Below are 21,361 nucleotides of genomic sequence, written 5' to 3'. Positions count from 1 at the left end.
CCAGATTAGGTACAGAGATCAACGGACAGCAGGTAGGTCAAGACTGCTGTTACGCATGCCTCTTGCCCCTTGCCCCATTTCTCCCTTTGCCCCATGTTCTCTAGGCTCCACCAAGACTCAGCTCATTAGCATAACCTGGGAATATTCAAAGGAGTTCCTTGTGAATGACAAGAACAGCCCAGCACCTCAGAAAACTCCACAGGTGTTAGCAAAAAGACAAAGACCAAGGAAGTGCACACTTTCTTTATAGGACACAGCCTGAGCCAGGTGCATAGTGGGTGCCGGTGCTACCTGCCTGACCTTGACCCACACACCCCCAATCTGTCAAATAAACAGCCCAAAACATCAGCAAGTCCTAGACTATGTGAAAGGCACTCTGTGAGGTACTAAACAAGTATGATTTTAAACTGGTGGTTGAGCAAAAGGCTCTCAGAACAGACACCCATTCACACTCAAGTTAGAACTCAGCTCCCAGCTGCACAATGGTATTCCTACTTGAGATCAGTGTGGGTCAACTTCTGTGACGTTAACCATACACTTGCCCTGTGACCCAGCAATTCCACTCTTAGATGGTTAGTGCTGTGGTAAGCATGATATTCCAGAAACACATACTACTCTAACATACACATATTCACACACAGAAAGACATACACACACATTCACACATACGCTCATTCATACATACATACATACACACACTCACACATGTATGTGTATATGTATGTGTTTGTATGTATATATGTACATACATGAGGGTTACACAAAAGTTAAAGATAGCGATCCCTGCCAGAGTTCAAGGAGTATCAGATGCCTGACTGGAGGCATGGGTGGATGTCAATACGGATGTGAGAAGAGGGTTGGGGAGGTGATATATTAGAGAACCTTTTAGAGAGCTTCTGGGAAACTTGGAACAGCTGCAGGGCCATTGTTGGACCACAGGACTAACTTGAAGCCTTGATACAAGAACAGGACCATGCGGGTAAAACACAGGACTGGGCCAGATGAACCAACAGGTAAGTAGGCCATGCCAGCAGGAGAGCCCAACCTGAGCTGAAACCCTGGAGGTCAGAAATCCTCTGACTGTCCTTCTCTTGATCTATAACCAGGTAGTCAGATGGCAGGCCACCAGGATCTTTGCCATCACAGTTTTAGGGGCCCTCTTCTTTATGAGAGTCCAGGTTAGAGTGCTGAACTCTGCCACTATCTGCTATGCAGCTTGGGTTCTTACACCTCCTTGGTTGGTTGGTTGGTTGGTTGGTTGGTTGGTTGGTTGGTTGGCTGATTGTTTTCTGATGCATTTTTAATATATCCTGATATTCACTGATAGGTTTATGCGTGGGCTTTTTGTTGTTATTGTTGTTTTGTTTTACCTTGGAAAGTCAGTATCAGTCTGGTGGTTGGAACTCAACAGGTGTTGGGGTTAATGTGAACGGTGAGATGCAACGTCATCCTTTCCCTGATTTTATACTCAAAATGTGTAACACACAAGAATAATTTGTTAAATATATTAACCAAAGGCAACACAGAGCCTCACGGCTACTATTTTACACAGTATGAAGCCATTAAGACGTACTCCGAGGGGACTGGCGAGATGGCTCAGCTGTTAAGAACACTGACTTGCAGAGGACCCAAGTTCAGTCCCCAGCACCTACATGACAGCTCACAACTGAATATAATTCCAGTTCTGGGGATCTGATGCTCTCTTCTGGCTTCTACAGGCATGGCACACATGTGGCATACATCTATGCAGACAAAACATTCAAACACATTTAAAAAAAAAAAAAGATGTGGCCTGCACTACACAATCTCTAGAGAACTGAAACCTAGCATCTATAAATATCACTACACTTGAATATCCACAGCACCTTTTTTCATATTACTAAACAAACAAAAAAGTGTTCTGGAAACAACCCTGAAACTGATGATCAAAGTTTGATGCAAAAAAAAAAAATTATTGAATAACTAATAAATTTGGTGAATCTTAAATTTTCAAGAAGCCGAACACAATAGTGTGTCCCCATGTGGACACTTCATGAGCGCATCTACATAAAATCCACAACAGCTATGATGCTGTGATTGACCGACAGATACAGGAGTAAGATGCCTGTCTGGTACCTCACTAGAAAGAGATAAACGAGGGCTCTGTATCTCTCTGGATGTTTTAAGATGTTTTATGCTTCATTTCTAATATAGCTTATACAGATAAAGCTGGTTAGCAAAATTCTCCAAATGGGTAGCCTAAATCTTGGATTTTTACCAATGGCAGAAGTATTTTAGTCTAAATCACTCAGTTTAAACTTCTTCTCAGGGAAGATCAGAGACTTTCAACTTGCAGAGAGGGTGGAAGGGCATTCCTGAGCTATTAAAAGACTAAATACAACCAAAGTTCGGATCCAGAGCTCTAGAGTTGAATTAGTCGCCTGTGACTTCCTCGGGGAGCTTGGATGTCTGTGTGGGCACAGCTGTAACTCCACCTGTGAAGTCTGCCGGGGACCGTCTACAGACTGTCTCCTTTAAATAACCGCCCTTCCCTGCCTCTTCTTGGTTCGGGCTCACAAATGAAAACATCCCAGACACAGCAAGTCCCATCACTCATCTGTGAACCCCACCACCCGGCAGGGCAGGCACACTGGAAGCACTCTACAAAGAAGGCAGTCTAAAGCCAAGGCCAGGTTAAGATGACACGGAAAGTCCAACACCCAGCAAGGCACCCAGGTGGTCAGTCATCGTGAGCTGACAATATGAATCACATCATTATGCAGTGGGGGAGGGGTGGAGGAGAAGTGGCCTTCCCTCACCACACACCTGCAAAGCCTTCTCGGGGGATGTGAAAAGTATAGAAATGAGAAAGATGTAGGAATAATCAATTCTGTCTTCTCTCTCTCCCCACTTTTCCCTCTTTCTCACTCTCTGTCTATCCCTCCATCTCTCTCATTTATCTTCCTGAACCTTGTCTTTCCTTTAAGAAGTTACAACCATGTATGGAATTATGTGAAACTGTTTACTTAAAAACCCGTATGAAGTTCTCTTTCAACCATCCTTCTTTTGGATGAATGATGGATAAAAGAGAACTTTATATGGGGTTTTAAATAAATAATTTCCCCAAAACTTCTTTTGCAGAGAGGAGAGAGAAGTAGGAAAGTTTTAACTTCTGCTTCAAAGACATGGATCTAAAGACCTGTTCAGCAGAGCCTTAGAAAGCCTCTAATATAGGTCAGGGTTGAAGGTACCCATGTGAGTCCCAGCACCCCTTAACTACATGAAGAAGGCCCTTTGGGGCAGGAGTAAAACTCAATGATAGGCATTCCCCCAGCTTTTGCTATGGTTTGAATGTGTTCCTTCCAAAATTATTATGTTGGAAGTGAAGCAAAATGTCCCAGGAAGTGGGGACTTTGGGGAGATACCTTCATTAGTGTTCTGCCTCTGTGGAGACCTTATGGATTGGCTCTCTCTGCCACATATAGCATTCCTCCTCCTGAGAGAGACAAGGCACCACTTTGGGAACAGAGGCTATGTTTTAACTTGCTGTTGCTTTCATCCTGGACTTCTCTGTCTCCACGTGTACAAGGAACCAAGCCCTGTTCTTGATATCAATCCTGAGTAAAAACAGTACAAAGTGATTGCAGCTCTCTGAGAGACAATTTATAATACTTTTAGTATTTAAACTTCACCTTTGCAGTTTGAACAACTACTTACAATATCCAACAGTATGATGTGAATGTTTGTGTCCCTCCAAAATTCAGGTTGGAACTTAATTCTTAAGGCAATAGCATAAAGGAGACCACTGAGGGAGATTGGATCATGAGAGCGGTCACGAAGGGGATTAGAAACTAATGAAGATATTTGAGGGACCTTATTCACACCCTTTGTTACGTTTACCATGTGAACACACAGGCTTCAGCACTTCCTTCTTCCATGTGAGGGTGAAGCTGAATGGAATCATTTGGAAGTAGAGCATAGTCTCTGTCAGACACTGAATCTGGCCTCACCTTGATATTGTATTTTATAGCATGTGTGACTATGAAAAATAAAGTCCAATTCTCTCCTACATACCCGGTCAAAGGTATTTGGTTACGTCAATGGGAATAGACTATCTGGCCACTTAGCATGATGACTGTAGAAGGTTAATCTCTGGACTGCTTGAGGGAGAGCCTATAGGAGCAGGAGAGACACCCAATGACAGCTCTCTGGGTCAGAATGGTCACTGTGGACAAAGGAGTTTCTGGTCACAACTGTCCAGTGTATCCTCTAATCTTAGCCCAACAGAAGAGAGCTGAGCTGAGCTGAGCAGAAAACCTGAGCAAGTGTCCTGTGGATACTTTTCATTTCGTATGGGAGGGTACACTTCCAACAGGAAGATAGGTATGCTTGCAAAAGATAAACCACTAAAGCCATTTCATTAAAATAGTAATGAAAAATGAAGTCGACTTGGTGAATGCCATGGTTATAGATTAATTTAGGCAACTCCTCAGGGCACTGATCGCAAGTCAGACTTCTGTTAACTCGGACGTGATGAACATTGAGGATTAAGGTGTATTAAACACGGTCCCTACCCACTATGAGCTCAGAGGGGGAGGAAAAAAGGCATACAGAACCACTGCGCCTGTGCTTAGCTTCTTGTATCTGGAAATATTCGTGCCGTTACTACTACTGTCCTCTAGGTAGACAGTAGGCCACCGACCTAGTTTATTTTCTATTACTGGGCTAAACACCATGACCAAAGCAACTTGGGGAGGAAAGGGTTTCTTTGCCTTACATGTTCCAGCCACAGTTGATTATTAAGGGAAATCAGGGAAGGAACTCAAGCAGGAGCTGAGGCAGGGGCCATGGAGAAGCACTGCTTATTGGCTTCTCTGCGGCTTATGTTCATATCTTTATTTCCATCAAAGGGTGGCACCAACCACAGTGGACTAGGCTTCCTACACCAATCAACATTCATGTCATATAGAGTTGCCTGTAGGCCAAATCCCATAGATGCTTCCTCCATCGAGGTTCCCTCCTCTTGGGTAACTCTAGTGTTGTGCCAAGTTGAAAGAAAAAGAAAAGAAAGAAAAACCTAACCAGCACACCCACCATGAGATAAGGTCATCACGTGGCTGCAGACAAGGTTCCCTAGCAAAATAGAAGACACACAACCTTGTCTCCTGAGTAGCCTGGCAAGGGCTCAGAGGTGTGGAGGTGTGTCCGAGCTAGTGGGGGGGGGGGGGCAAAGACACAAATCCAGAGGGAAAAAAATGTCTGTCCTAGTGCAAAGAGACTGCAACATCTCCTAAGTGCCAGGCAGAACCCTTCCGGAGTACTGAGGGGATGTGCCAAGGACTCAATCCTGGCCCCAAGGTCAAACCAAGTCACTGGTTTACCATCCTCACTCTTTAAAAAAAAAAAAAAAAAAAAAAAAAGCTATGATTTTCCCCTCCAGCAAGAAGATATTCTGCTACCATTTCAACTCTATGTCTTTGAAATGAATAACAGAGACACTCAATTGATTACAAAGAAAAATTCCTTGGCAATGATCTTCTTATTGTCTACCACAAATCTTAGCAATTCCTCACATTTCTCATAATGGAAAAACCAAAGGACTATCATTGAGTGACATTTTATCGGACTCCGGGAGCTCTCCAAAGCCATCTGCTCTCTGCTTTCCATAAATGAAAAAGATGTCTGAATCCAAGACTCAACGCTGAGCTGAGTTTCGGCTCCATGGACAGACACCTTCACTCTGACGTTGGAAGGTGCTCTCTTGTGGATTCTTGGACTCTGAATGTTCCCCTGGCACTCTCTGCAACCTGAATCCAAATCAGAGTGTGGTTGTCCCACTTGTGGGCAAGCATGAGGTAGATTTAGAAGCCAGGCTGTTCAGAGAATTTAATCCACTTGAATTATTTAAATGGTGTAGGCATTGCTGGAACCCATCTATCCTGACTACACAGATAAGCACAGCTTTCTTCCAAGAAGGTGACGCTATAAACTGTGGTGGGGATGGACCTCTCTTTTCCTTTTCCTTCTCTCCAGTCCCTCTCTCTCTCTCTCTCTCTCTCTCTCTCTCAGTCTCTCTCTCTCTCTGCCTGTTCTAACTTCCTGGCTTCCTGGATGACAGCCTGTCCTGATGTGCCAACTCAGTGCTTCTTTTGTCTGAGTAAGTTTGGGTTTTGCTTCAGGTGTCTGTTTCCCGTTTCCTCCGAGAAGTAAGTTAAGCGGGGTCAGATATCATGTATGCCATGCTGCAGGATGCCATGAGACACTGAGCTCTGGCCCCAGCTGTCCTGACAACTCCATGCTGCCGGGTGCAGGACAGACTTCCTGCCTTGCAGTTATGCAGGAACAGGGAGCAGGAGAGATGCTAGGTCAGGCAGCACTGAGTCCTGACCATGTGCATGCACTGTGTTCCTTGTAGAAGCTTACTCAAGACAGCACCATGGGTGAGAAACGAAGGTAGAATGGAATGCCAGGGCACAACCTCTTTTGGAGAAATCATACCCTCACAGGTTCACCTGCTGTCTCTGGGGCAAAGGTTAATAGAGGGTAAGGTAAGATGCTGGGAGGAGTTCCAGCCAAAAATGTAGAGAGATCTCAAGAGATGACCCATTGCTCCAACCATAGCTGTTCAGGGCCATTTGCTCTGGGTTGAGGCATGAAGGACACTCACATTTTTTCCACCCCCACCCTGAGGCATTGATGAAGACAAGGAGCAGGAGGAGAATGTAAAGCCCTGTCTGCTCCTTGCCAGCTCAAAGGCTAGGTGGGTGAGGAAGGTCATTTGTTCTCATTCAGTGCAAATACTTTGTGTGCCATGCCTTGGGAATACTGATGTGATGGTCCCATAAGTCTTTGCCTTGAGAAAGCTGAATATGCCAGTGGAAGACAAGTGATAGCAGACATATAAAAGACAATAGGTTCGTGTATGCCACAACGAAAGTGAATGGGGGTGATAGATTAAGATCAGAGTCCCCATGCCTGTATTTGCTTGGCTCTAAAATGTAGCCAGTGATATCCACCAAGCATTCTCTGCCCAAAGGTATCATGGGAAAGCGCAAATGGAATGAGCTAGAAACTTCTGCAGGCCTGGTGAATGACCCCACATACTTTAGCTTCTCTTGTAAATACTGTGGCAAGATAGCGTGAGGTATATTGTCTCAACAGCACAGTCAGGTGAGCATCTTAACGTGTGCCATGCCACAGCACTGCATCCGTCCACGCTCTGGGCAGTTATCATACTACCCACCTTCAGAACGCTTCTCACAAAGGGCCTCTGCCCACTAAACACAAACTCACCTTAACAAATTTCCAACAAACCCCATTTCACTTCCTGTCTCTGTGCCTGTTTTAAATCCCTCAAGTAAGTGGGCTCAGGCAATACCTGACCCTTTGTGTCTGCAGCATTTCCTGCTTTAGCTTTCCAAAATGTGGAATTGATGGGGGACACGATAATTCAACAGATAGCTTTTGGGGAGCCACCATGCTCCTCCAGTGACTATGCCACTTTCCATTCCTACTCATAATGCACAAGAACCCCGATTTCTCCACATTCTCACCCACACTCATTATTTTTTGATGATAGCTATACAATGGGTGTAAAGTTGTCTTTCGTATTTTTGGATGCAACTTAGAACATCGCTGGGTCACATCTTGCATCTGTTTCCATTTAATATCGACGTTGCTGTGCTCGTTAGTTTTTTGTCAACTCGACAACAGCTAGAGTCCTCTGGAAGAGGGAACCTCAACTGAAAAAAAAAATGTCTTCACCAGGTTGGCTCCTGGGCAAGTCTGTGAGGCATTTTCTTGAATATTGATTGGCATGAGGAGGCCCAGCTCACTATGGGTGATGCCACCTTTGAGAAGGTGGTCCTGGTTCATTCATATATAAAAGCAGACTGAGCAATTCCCAGAGTTCCTGCCTTCGGGCTCTTGTTTAGTTCCTGCCCTGACTTCATTTGGTGATGTGACATAGAAGTATAAACCAAAAAACTCTCCAAATTGGTTTTGGTCATGGTGTTTTATCACAGCAATAAAAAAACAACTAGATAACCATTCAGAGTCTTTGTCATACCTAAGACTTGTCATGAAGTAGAAAGGTTTACTTGTCTCAAGATTCAGGTCCAACATTAAAGGTCCACTGTCACAACACTGTCAGATTGTTGCAGGTCACTGGCTGTATCAGAGAAGCATCAATAGAAATAGCCACATACAGGAGAGACAAGATCTTGAATATTCATAACTAACTCTTAAGAGACCGCATCAATCCATGTAAGGTGCAGAGCCCCCATGAGCTAACTGCTTTTCACTATTGCCTGCATCCTAAAGTTCCCACCACCTCCATGCTACACTGGAGACTAAGCTTCCAGCACATGAACCTCTAGGGGAAAAATCATATCCAAGCCATAGTGCCCTCTCCATTGCCCGTGTATAACACACATTTGTGTGCTGTGAAACTTTCTGTACTCTGCGTCATTCTACGTTTTCTATACTTTATGGAAAATTGTAGACATCGCCAAATAGAGTCCCAACAAATCTGTAGCTGTCTATGTCTCCTTTCATAGAATCAGAGGGCATAGGATGCTGCCATCCTGTCTACAAACCTTGGTCATTTGTTGCCACAGAAGCCCGCAACAGTGAATCCCCAAACAATGCCACCACTGGCCTGCCTATCCCAACCTGCTGTACCCCATGAACCCAGACAAGAAAGCTCTAACGGAGCCACAGAAGATAGCAAGGCTGAGCATACTGGGCTCTGTAAAATGTCCCTGACCAGAATCATATAGAGCCCCACATATCTTCCACACAGCATAACCTCCAACAATAAATCACCTAACTCCTGGAGCAGGACACACTCAAAAGTATAATTTACAATGTGAAATCCAAGCAAGGGCCAAACGGCGGTCAACACTGTGGACATAAATCCCAGCTTGTTCTCATGTTGACATTCCACCATCTGAAAGGAATAAGCAAGAAGGTGTTTTCCTTGGTTAATGAGTTACATGCCAACAGATCTCAAAATATCATGAAGGAGGGGCTTGGGGAAGGTTTCTAATGGATTATTTGTCCTACTCTGTAAGTGTTTGCCTTAGTTTTATAATTGAGAGGGGTCAGGGCTGGAAGGCACTTTTCAGCTCCACTTCACAGTGAGCCCAAGGCCCAGGGGTTTCATCTCTCCACACTAAGGACTGCACCTGCCCTTCCTCAAATTCGGGACTCTGAGATTTCAACTGACAAGTCTAGCATCTGAATCCCAGCTTATTTACTTGGCAGACACAAAATGTAAGTCTGCCAATGCAGGGGCTCATATGTGATAGCTCTGCAGCAGAGATACGAAATACACCATTGTGTCCCAGCAGTCTCAAAAAGGGAACTCAAACATGAGGAGCTCCATGGTAAGTCAGGCAGGATTAGCAAGGCGTGAGAAACTTCCCCTGAAGGAGTCCTCACAGCCAGAGAACACAACCGCTGCTCACCTAGGCATGCGCGCGCGCGCGCGCACGCACACACACACACACACACACACACACACACACAAGCACTCATCAAGCTTGCTGCACATGGGAAATGGAACATGGGGAAGGTTCATAGGCACCCCATCTCTGCCCCAAGAGTCTCCTCTGTTCCACTCAAATCAGGGGAGTCCTAGGAGGACAGGTGGTGAGTTGCACGGTCTTGGAGGACCATCCCTGTCACTCTGTGAAGCTGTGCCTCATAGGAGGAAGCACGTGGGTAAACTCACCCATCACCCCATAACAAGCCCTCTTAGAGCCCGTGTTCCTCCTTTGCCAAGCCATGGGCTTCTAGAAGTAGTTCTGCTTTCTGGGATTTCCATTACCCGTAGTCAACCACAGGCCAGAATAGTGCACGGAAAATTCCAGAAATAAACAACTCCTGGCCAGTAATTCATGTGCTATTCTAAGTAACATCCGGAAGTCTTAGCCATCCTTCTCGACCCGACTCCCCAATCCAGGCAGGCAGCGTGCCCTGCTTCCTCTATCGCAGTTGTATTTTTATTTCACACAGCAGGGACTCCAGGAAGTGAGCACTATGATGACCCTTACCCTGAGAGGGTCGCTCCTTGTACTTTCTGCCCAGGGAACAACAACCAAGTCCCACAAAATCCAGAAGACAGACAGCACCTCTCGGCTCCAATCTGCTAACAGCAGCCTAGGGCTGAGAGTGAACAAGGGGTCCTGTGATGGAGAGAATAAGGGATACACCTGCTTCTGTGGAAAGATGGAATTTCTCTCTACCAGGCTTAGCAGCTAAGGAATCTCCCCTATGCAGAGCCTGGACAGGTAGGAGCCCCTATGTCTGCCTGGCCTGAAGAGCAAACACTTTAAAGCTATATGACTTAAAACAAACAGCTGTAATTGCTTCTCTGTGCCCTCAGATTCCACATTTGTACGTTAAACAGAAGAATGCATGTTTTTGAAAGACTGTAGTCCATACAAAACACGTAGACTTTCTTGCTGTTACTCCCTAAATGATACAGTATAAGACTTTATACCATCTGTCTACTGCAAATACCCTACAATGAGGTAAAGACACAGGAGGATGTGTGGAGGTTAGAGTCAAGCCCAGCGCCATGCTATAGAGCCACCAGAGATTTGGTGATCGCCAGGCAGTCTGCATTTTAGAGCCAATTTCCCACTTAAGGGACAAGTTCACTCTTAATTCTGTGGTTTATGATCTCAGCTAGGCTCAGCTCTTTGGTGATGCCTGTGATATCTGCTGCTGAGCCGGCGTCAGCACAGGCCGGGAGATAATCTCACAGATGGGACAGCTCATTGCTTCCCCTTATACTATAGTTTGTATGTTAAATGACTCACCCCAATCCCTCAGGTTGGAGGGCTTGGTCCCTATGCTCTGTAACTAGTAGGCAGTGGTGGCACACCTCATAGGCAGTTAGGCCTTTTGGGCTGTATCTTTAAAAGGGATCGTGAAACTCTAGCCTCCTCCACTCTCACTTTGTTTCCTGGATGCTGTGGAGTAAACAGACCACCTCCACCATACATCTCCACCATGTTGTCAAAGAACCAGAACAACGGTATCAGGTGGTCATGGATTGAAACTTCTACGGCTGAGAACCAAAATGAACCTTTTCACTTTTTAAGTTGGTTATCGCGGGTATTTTGTTACAGTGACAGAAAGGTACTTCCTCGAGCAGCCTACCCTGGGTTTACTACAGTGGCTGGGGTGGGAGAGGAAGAAAGCAGCATGCATCTTCTTCCATCAAGTTACGAGAGGGGCCGCTTTGCTAGAGCAGCACAATCCCTTACTCCATTCCCCATTCTGTCGTTACGCCTCCAGACAAATGCAGCTCTCACCCCTCACCAAAGGTGCCTCTCAACGGGAAACAGAGAACATCACAGAAAGCCACAACTGGGCACAGAGATCAACAGATCATGAGGACCCAAGTCCCAGGGGACACGCCTGCCTCACAGCTTCCGTATCTAAGGCTCAGGGAGCATTGCCGAAGAAGGAGCAGAAGGATTCTAAGAGCCAGAGTACCGACATGTCTGCTATGAAATGGTCGTGCATAACCAAGGCCGAGACCTGAACAATGGCAATGTAAACAAACACGCTAATGTGGAGGGGAGAATCTCGTGGGGCTCGCTCCCTTCCTGGACAAAGAACTGCAGGCAGCTGATGACTTCAGAGAGAGAGGAATTAGCCTCTCCCAGGGATGAACGCCTAACTGAATACGCAACACGCAGAGTTTGCCCATGGTGTGCTGCCTTGTCACAGACCCAAAAGCAAAGATTCCAGCCACATAAAGCCTCCAGAATGGTGAGAAAAAAATAAATAAATAAAGGCTTTTTTAATTAATGACATCAGCTTTTATCATCACAGTGATAGAATCCTGACTAACAAACCTACTATAAAAAAAGCCATCTTAGACCAGCCAGAGCCTCACATCCCATGGGTAAAGACATTCTACTATTTAAGCGTAACTAATTAGAAACCTGGAAGGAGGGACTTGCTGCTGGGATGTTCTCAATGAAGCTACTACTTCACGTCAAACAACCATGTCATTTCTTTGTCTCCCTTCCAGGTCCAGTAATGGAGGCCTTTTCCTGTTGCTTCGTTATCAGGCAGGACCCCTGGCCAGTGTCAGCTTGATGCTTGTCCAATTCCTAAGCCACTGTTCACTCAGACACCTTAATATGCCAAACAGTGTGTCCCGGGTGCCCTCTAAACACCTGGTCAGCATTTCCTCTGAGTGGGCCGTGCAGATTCACCTGATTGGAAAAGGCCACCCGGACGCTCACTTTGTTATCAATTAAAATATGAGTGCTGGACTTTCCTCCTCAGACGCTCTCCAGGAAGGCAGAGCAGACACAACAGTTTGGTGATAGAGCAAAGCACTTTCCTAGAATACACAAGACCCTGGAGCCTGGTCTCCAGCACCATAATAAAATGGGAAAACAAAACTTTCATGTGAAATGTGGTGACATAGATCTGTAACGCCAGGATGTAAGATTCTGACGCCGGGAGACCTCAAGTGTGAGGTCAGCCTAGACTGCGCCGTAAGTCCCTGATGAGTCTGAGATATATAATGAGGTCTGTCTCAAATTAAACTAAATACCCAGAGGCAAGCTCAGCTACCCAGGCCACCTCTGGAGTGACACTGTGGGCTTATACATGGGGACCGATCTTTCCTTCTGCTTTTAATTGCTGGACACAATTAAGATCCCATTTGTAGAGGCCAAGGCAAATATTTGCCAGGTACTGGGATTTTAACCTGACTGCCCCAAGCCTGCACGGTGCGGAATCTACACAGTCACGAGAGAGAGAGAGAGAGAAAGAGAGAGAGAGAGAGAGAGAGAGAGAGAGAGAGAGAGAGAAGAGAGAGAGATTCGTATCTTATTAGCCTGGAGAGTTTCAAGGCTGGCTTGGCCTCAGTAGAATTACCCAGGGGCAGATTGTAAGCTTCAAGTCTGCCTCCACCCAACTCTGATTCATAGGTCAAGCAAGCTCTTCATTTTACTTTCTTTTTTAGCATTTCCCAGCTGATTTTACCATGCAGTCAATATTGGGGACTATCGTTGGAGAAGTCCTTTGCAATGTTGCCTTGGTGTTGTGTGTACCAAGAAACACCTACAGAGAGTGAAAAACAGCCCTGCGCCTGAGCCCCACCCCTGACACTGGTTGAATTAGAGGCTGGTGGGACCTGGACATTAGGATTTGTGAGAAATGATTACTAGGTTTGGGTATAAATAAGACCCTACGTTTGAGGTGATGTTCAGGAAAGTGTGAGTCTCATGAAGGTCAAAAGACATGAGTGCCTGTAAGGCCTGCTTAATTCCATGCACAGCTCCCCAGAGTCAAGACGTCTGCCCTGTGGAATGGAACCCATGAAGAGAGGTCCTGTGTCCTGCCCTGAAAAAATCTACTACATAATATCCACTGCAACTGTCTTCGGTCCCTCCCCTTCATCCATATTTTACAGGGGTCTAGCCAGCTTCCCAGGGGGGCAGCCACTAGAGGCTTTCCTGAGTTCCTCTTGCTTGGCTTTGGGATCCTATTAACTCTTCAGCCTGATTCCTGAAAAAAACTGAGTGGCTGGCTCTATCTCCGGGGATATCATAGACCAGGTGGACACACGAACAAAAGTCAAGATTCAGAGTCACTTTCCCTGAATGCGTCTGACTTTCACACCGCTGCAATGGTGGAAAATCACAAGTCAGGACAAATAAGAGCCACTGCCGAGACTCTCAACTGTCTCCCTTTTTTAGCCCCAAGTGTGATCTCTGCCCCTGGTTTCTTGGTGTCCCTGGTGCTGAGCCTCTTGGGATACATGCAGGCTATCGCTCTCACAGCTCACAGGATGTGTGAAGGAAGCTCCCGAGTTTTGCATAGCCTGGCATCATTCTTCCATCCTCATTCACCAGGATTACCCCACCACCTTTTGTTTCCCTGGAATGCACCCCTCTTCAACTCTCACACACCTTTCCACTGGGGAGGAGCCAACATGCACACCACTAGCCAACCACTTTCATCTAGAAGTCACTGTGATTTCAAAACAAGCTTGATTCTGACTTTGTTTTTAGTGATGCTAGGAAGTATTTTTTTTTATATGTGGATTAGCAAGGGACAACGGTGGCTGAATGAACTTAAAGAAATATGATTTTAGTCCTGTGACTGACTTCTTTCCAAAATTTGCTAATGGGATTCTCATTTTTCTTTAGATATTACCATAGAGTTGGTTTTAGGTTAATTGAAACAAAAATAATAATAATAATAAGAGAAATTGGAATCATCATCAAGGAAATAGTGGCAAAGAGTGTCCATGACATGTCCGAACTTCATGCCAATCCTCAATTCCAGGCCCATGTGCCCTCTTAGAGGGTCCATTGGGATCTGCAGGCAGCACCCTGGTTTTTTTCCTGAGTCAGACTCCTGTATCCCCTCAAAGTTCCGATTAACAAAGAGGTCCCTTCCTCATACCAACGATGGATACTTTCCCTTTAATGAATGCATCAATTTCTTCCATTGTGTCTTCTACACCTGAGATTCTTCCCTTCATCTCTTGAAGTCTATTGGTGACGCTTACCTCTGTAGTTCCTGTTTTCTTCCTTAAATTCTCCCTCTCCAGGATTTCTTCAGTTTGTGCTTTCTTTGATGTTCCCATATTCATCTTCAGATCTTGAACCGTTTTGTTGATTTTCACCTGTTTCTTTGTATTTTCCTGCCTTTCATTAAATGATTTGTTCAGTCCCTTCACCCATTTGTTTGAACTTTCTTGTATTTCTTTCAGTGATTTAATTATTTCCTCTCCAAAGGCCTCAATTTGTTTGACTGTGTCTTCCTGTATTTCTTTATGGATTTTATTCATTTCCTTCATTATCATCTTCACAAGCATAGATTTAAGTTCATTTTCTTGTGTTTCAGTTGTGTTAGGACATCCAGGGTGTCTTGCTTTGGGATAAATGGGTTCTGAGGATGCCATATTTTTCTGACTTTTGTTGATTGTGTTTTTATGCTGACCTTTAGCCATCTGATTGTCTGTGGCATGGGCTATTAAATTCTGTTGCCTACTGACATTCTCGGGATATAAAAAAGAGGCCTGGGCAGGAAACTGCAGGAGCTCTTCTCAAAGTGATAGCAATGATCTCAGACTAGTGGTTCTCAGAAAATTGCATGTGGGTCTCATCAGATGGTTTGACCCAGGGGACCAAGTGGATTCCTCAGGAGTTCAGGGATCCTACTTTTGCTAAGAGCAGTCCTGGAGTCAGCTGCCCTGCCACTGCCTTTCCTGTTCAGGCACTGTGTTCAGGCATGTCTGCTTGCTGGGCATAGCCTTTTTAGGGAGCCTGTGAGCTCAGAGGTCCTGCTGGTCTCCTTTGGGAGTCAGGTTGAGCCTTGGAGAAGTGTCTGAGGTTGCTTCTGTGGGTCCTGAGCTTCAGGAGGCCCAAGGTTGGGGCTGCTCACCCCAGGACAGTGAGAACGGGCCCCTATTTTGGAGCCTCAGTACCCTGGCACTCTCCACAGGACAGTGAGAGTGAGCACCTGAGTTTAGAACTTGGGGCCGCTGATATGAGAAGGTGTCCATGGGATGGTGACAATGGGCCTGAGTTTGGAGCCGTGTGCCCCCTGTACCAGAAGATATCCAGTCCACAGGACAGTGAAGGTGGGAGCCCGAGATGGGAGCCTCGAGCCGCCGGTACCCAGAAGTACTCTGCAGAAGAGTGAGAGTGGACATGGCCCCAGCTTGGAGCCTTGTCCCAGATACCAGACAGAATGTATCCACAAATGGGGGGACTAAGTGGATGGCCAAGGGCTGCAACAATGCAGGGTGAGAGCATGGGGACTTTTCCTGGAATTAGCCATGTGGCCTGAAGTTGGACCCTCCATTTTCCCATGGTCTCACCTGGGAAACACAGATGTTAGGGTTTGGGGGTCCATAGTACCGCCTGTCAGCTACTCTGCTCTCACTGCTGTTCAGATAGCTTGCATGGTCAGTTGTGGGAGCTGCTGGTCTGCCAGGCTGCTTTGTTGTTTAGATCTCAGTGGAAAGACATGTTTTCACCTTGGCCTTCTCCCAGAGTCAGTGATAAACTGCCAAGTCTATCTCCTTTTGTTTGAGACAGCAGGTGGGATGTCTTATCAAGTTCACACCTTTTGTTTGTGTGAAGATCACACAGACAGGTGGTCGAGGTAAAGAAGTTTTGATTTCTCTGTGAATTCATTCATTGTACTGAGGTGCTTTTGCTCTGACTTAAAAAGGGATTATTGGAATAAACCAGAGTGACTAGTTCTACTAGAGCCCTCTCAGAAAGATCCCATGTGTAGTGTGTTGGATTATTAATTTTTCTTTCAGTCTTCACTCCGGACTCTAGAACTGTGCAATTCTGCTAGAGGACTCTGACAGCCGGTGCTGCCATCTTTAATCCTCAAAAAAAATCAGAAGCCCTCCTGTATACAAAAGACAAATGGGCTAAGAAAGAAATTAGGGAAACACTATCCTTCTCAATAGCCACAAAAAACATAAATTATCTTGGTGTAACTAACCAAGCAAGTGAAAGACCTGTATGGCAAGAACTTCAAGTCTCTGAAGAGAAAAATTGAAGAAGTTATCAGAAGATGTAAAGATCTCTCACGCTCATGGATCTGTAACATTAACATAGTAAAAATGGCCATCCTACCAAAAGCATTCTACAGATTCACTGTAATTCCCATCAAAATATCAACACGATTCTTTACAGACCTTGAAAGAACAATTCTAAAATTCATATGGAAAAATTAAAAAAAAAAAAATCCAGAATAGCTAAAACAATCCCGTACAACAAAAGATCTTCTGAAGTTATCTCTATCCCTGACCTCAAGCTATACTATAGAGCAACAGTATTAAAAACTGCATGATACTGGCATAGAAATAGACTGGTGGATCAATGGAATCAAACAGAAGACCCAGAAATAAACCCACATGCCTACTGACACTTGATTTTTGACAAAGAAGCCAAAACCATACAATGGGGGAAAAAATAACGTTTTCAACAAATAGTGCTGGTCTAACTGGATGTGTATATGTAGAAAAAATGAAAATAGATTCATATTTACTAACCTGCTCAAAATTCAAGTCCAAGTGGATCAAAGACCTCAACATAAAACCAGGTACACTAAATCTGCTAGAGGAGAAAGTGGGTAAGAGCCTTGACCTCATCAGCACAGGAGACAACTCTCTGAACAGAACACCAACAGCTCAGGCTCTAAGATCTACAAATTAATAGATGGGACCTATTAAAATGGAAAAGCTTCTATAAAGCAAAGGACACTATCAACAGAAAAAAATGAGAGCCTACAGACTTGGAAAAGCTCTTCACCAACTACATACAACAGAGCGCTAATATTCAAAAAATATAAAGAACACAAGAAATTAAACACCAACAAACCAAATAACCCAGTTTTTAAAAGTGGGGTACAGAGCTAAACAGAGATTTGTCAACAGAGGAATATCAAATGGTCAAGAAACATGTAAAGAAATGCCCACCGTCTTTAGTCATCAGGCAAACACAAATCAAAACAACTTTGAGATTCCATCTTACACCCATCAGAATGGCTAAGATCAAAAACTCAAGTGACAGCACATGCTGGCGAGGATGTGGGAAAAGGGGAGCACTCCCCCATTGCTCATGGGAGCACAAACTTATACAATCACTTTGGAAATCAATCTAGCACTTTCTCAGAAAATTGGGACTAGTGCTACCCCAAGACCCATCTATACCACTTCTGGGCATATACTCCAAAGATGCTCCACCAATATAGCAACGCCATTTGCTCAACTATGTTCACAGTGGCTTTATTCAGAACAGCCAAAATCTGGAAACAACCTAGCTGTCCCTCAACTGAAGAATGGATAAAGAAATTATGGTACGTTTACACAATAAAATACTATTCAGCTATTTAAAACAAGGAAATTGTGACATTTTCATGCAAATAGATGGAACCAGAAAAGATCATCCTGAGTGAGGTAACCCAGAACCAGAAAGACACACATGGCTATCCTGTATTATATGGCTAATATCTGCTTATACTCACTCACTTATAAGTGGATATTAGCCATATAATACAGGATAACCATACTAAAATCCACAGGCCTGAAGAAGCTAAATAACAAGGACTCTAGGGAGGATGCTTAATTCTCATTCAGAAGGGCAAATAGAATAGACATTGGAAGTGGTTGAAGAGAGGGAACAGGATGGGAGCCTACCATAGATGTCCTCTGAAAGACTCCACTCAGCAGGGGATTGAAGCAGATGCTGAAATTCAGAGGCAGACTTTGGACAGAGCACAGGGAGTCTTATGAGAAAGCAGGAGGTGGGAGTTGGGGGCTAGAAGGACCTGGAGAGGACATAAACTCCACAAGGAGACCAACAAATCTGGGCCCAAGGGTAGTTACAGACACTGATGCACCAACCAATGACCATGCCTGGAAAGGACCTAGACCCCTGCTCAGATGTAGCCAATAGGCAGCTCAATCTTCACGTGGGTTAAGGGAGCAGGGGTTATCTCTGACATGGACTCTGTTGCCTGCTCCTGAAACACTTCCTCCTGGTGGCTTGGCCTTGCCAGGCCACAGAGGAAGAGGATGCAGGTAGTCCTAATGAGACTTGATAGATGTTAGGAAAGGAGGGCTCCCCCTTTCTGTGGTCTAGGAGAGCAGCATATGGGAAGAGGAAGGGATGGAGGGACCAGGAAGAGACAAGGGAGGGGGCTACAATCAGATATAAAGTGAATAACTTATAAAAAAATTATTTTAATTAGGCTACTGGAGTTGTGATGCACTACCATTATCTTCTCCTGACATCCAGCTAAGGGTCTGGAAATAAGACCTGAGGAAGGATATGAATTATCAAGGGGTCGTCTAAATCAGCCCAGAACCACTCCGGGGACAGCTCTAGGTTTGATTTATGGCCATGCTCTTCCTACTGCTTTGTGGAGGCGTCCTCAAGCCCAGTGGCAAACGAGTAGCACATCCTCACATTTCATCCTTTCCTCACTCCCCAAGATCCCCAGAGCCACCCCTAGCATCTGGAAACTCTGTGCCCTGTCAGTGATGTGTAATTTACATCCATCCCATACGGCTGGGATGTCTGACAAACACCCCATGTACAGTAACAAACAGAAGCCCCAGACAAAGCCACGCGGACGCCCCAGACGTCCAGCAGACCACCTCTGCAGAAGGTGTGAGCCTTCAGGGAATCAGTCCCCAGCTCCTCAAATCTGGGAGCAGAGAGGCTCCCAGCGCTGATTTCAGACAAAATCTTTTTGAATCATCTCCACAGTTCCTGGAAGAGTGCCCTCTCGCAGGACAGCCCCATCCGCGATGAAGCATCTATAAATCAAAAGCTGAGAGAGCAGCGGAGGGTCTGAGCCAGAGGCCTGACCAGACTCAGTGTCCCCTCGTTGCTTTCCTTTGTGATGTTGAGTAAGCTCCCCTAGTTGGACGCAAAGCTGAGAGTTTAAGTGGGGTTGCACATGAACACAGCACTGACTCTATCAAATGCAGGCAGGCTGAACAAGCATCAGCTGTCACGATGAAAATCAATATCACTGCTGCCCTGGAGGCAGGACGGGGTTTTGTTTTGTTTTGTTTTTTACCAGATTACAACCAGAATGATTTTAAAATCTGCAACCACCGACCGTGGCTCAACTTCACCACATCACTTTCCCAGGAAATGGTCATTCAGAATCACAGATTTCTCACTCTGAATGATCCAGAGATGGCAGATCGTCCACAGTCTCCTACCCTAGCACTCACATGGGCTTCAGGCCATTCACATCACGTCCCCCAATGCCTATCCTACTCCTGGGTGATCAGTTGCTAGAACACATTTCTCTGCTTGGAGCTAAGAGCTCTCCACTTCAACTTCCACCCACTGTATACCACAGGACAAAATCAAAATCGACATTGGGCTTTTTTTTTTTTTTTTTTTTAATCCACATAATACCACTGTCCTGAGCAACGGGGTCCTGGCTGGCACAAGCTACATGGCTCCCTGCTGTAATAAGACTCTCTGTCACCTGGAGGACTTTTAAAGGCACTACATGGGTTCATGAATCCCTGCCCACTCCAGGTTCTCCGCCTTCCTTCTGTCCTTCCCTCCTCTGCCTCTCACCAACCTATTGAAAGTGAAACTCCCCGGGCCTTCCATTAAGTGCTCAGGAAACGGCTGCTCTGTTTTCCACTGGGCACATTAGTGATGCCCAGGTCAGTCTTGCATGTCTAGGGCCTCACTTCTTTCTCATCCAAGTTCTATTTTAGGGTCTAGCCACTGCTTCTCAGCAGCCTTTTCTTTAAACTGCAAGAGGTCTGGGGAACATTGCCAAGACAGGCTACTCTCTGCCCCATGGGGTTCTACAAATGGGATTAATGGTCCTGTGCCCACTTTGTGGTTTCTTCTAAAGGGACACACACTGGAAATCCTCTTCCATTTTGCTTCTGAAATGGACTCTGTGGTCCTCACGCCATCAGCTCAATGCCATGTCCCAGATCAGCGAGAAAGGGCAGCTCTCAAAAACAGGGCACCTCTGGGTTTTGAGGAATGCCTTAACTTTACAGTCTTTTGTTCTCTACCTGCCCCACTGTGAGCTTAGAGCACAGAGAAAATCCCGATTAGGGAAAAAAAAAAAAAAAGCCATGAATTGAGCCCATTCAGACACAACCCATTCCATTAGGCAACGATCATTCTGCTGTAGCTGGAATCCTACTGTAACCACTGTAACCAGGTGACAAAGCAGATCTCAAAAGCTGAGCAGCTCCCGAAGCCATCCCACTGTTGCTTGTTGTCTCGTGGGACAGAACCCCACCCTTTCACTCCTCATCCTGACTAGGAGTCCATAGAGACATAGCTCAGCCTGCCCTAGAGCCCCTTGTTAGAAGCAAGGAGGACTTCCCCAAAAGCCCAGCAGCAGGTGCTCCTTCAGGGGTGTTGGTCCAAAACTGGGTTACCTGCTCATTCCTAAAGTATTGGCCGGGAAGGAGAAGCCATGGACGTGTTCCGTGGACTAAACGGTCCTCACAAACCTTGGCCAGGAATGAGGCCGTGTCTTCTGAGCACAGAGGTATGAGGCACAAGCCAAAATATGCCACTGTGGCTCAGAAAAGGTGAGTGACAGCTGTGGTGTGATGAGGGCTTCCCGGTCTCCTCAGAGAAAAGGTTCTCAAAGAAGGCCGTAAGCCACAGAGCTACCATGGCCCGGGCCCCCGCTCCTTCCTCAGATCAACTCAGTGTGCACCACAGAGACACCCTAACCTGCATTTAGCACAGGGGATGCTGGATGCCCGAGCATGTCACATTTCAGGAAGGTTAAAAGAGATAAAGCTCAGCTAATACAGACAAATAATCTGAAAAAAAAAAAAATTCTGTTTAGTGAA

Source organism: Meriones unguiculatus, chromosome 5 (genome assembly GCF_030254825.1).
Source record: "Meriones unguiculatus strain TT.TT164.6M chromosome 5, Bangor_MerUng_6.1, whole genome shotgun sequence".
NCBI lineage: Eukaryota > Metazoa > Chordata > Mammalia > Rodentia > Muridae > Meriones > Meriones unguiculatus.
The sequence above is the reverse complement of the archived record's forward strand: the minus strand, read 5'-3'. Positions refer to the sequence as shown.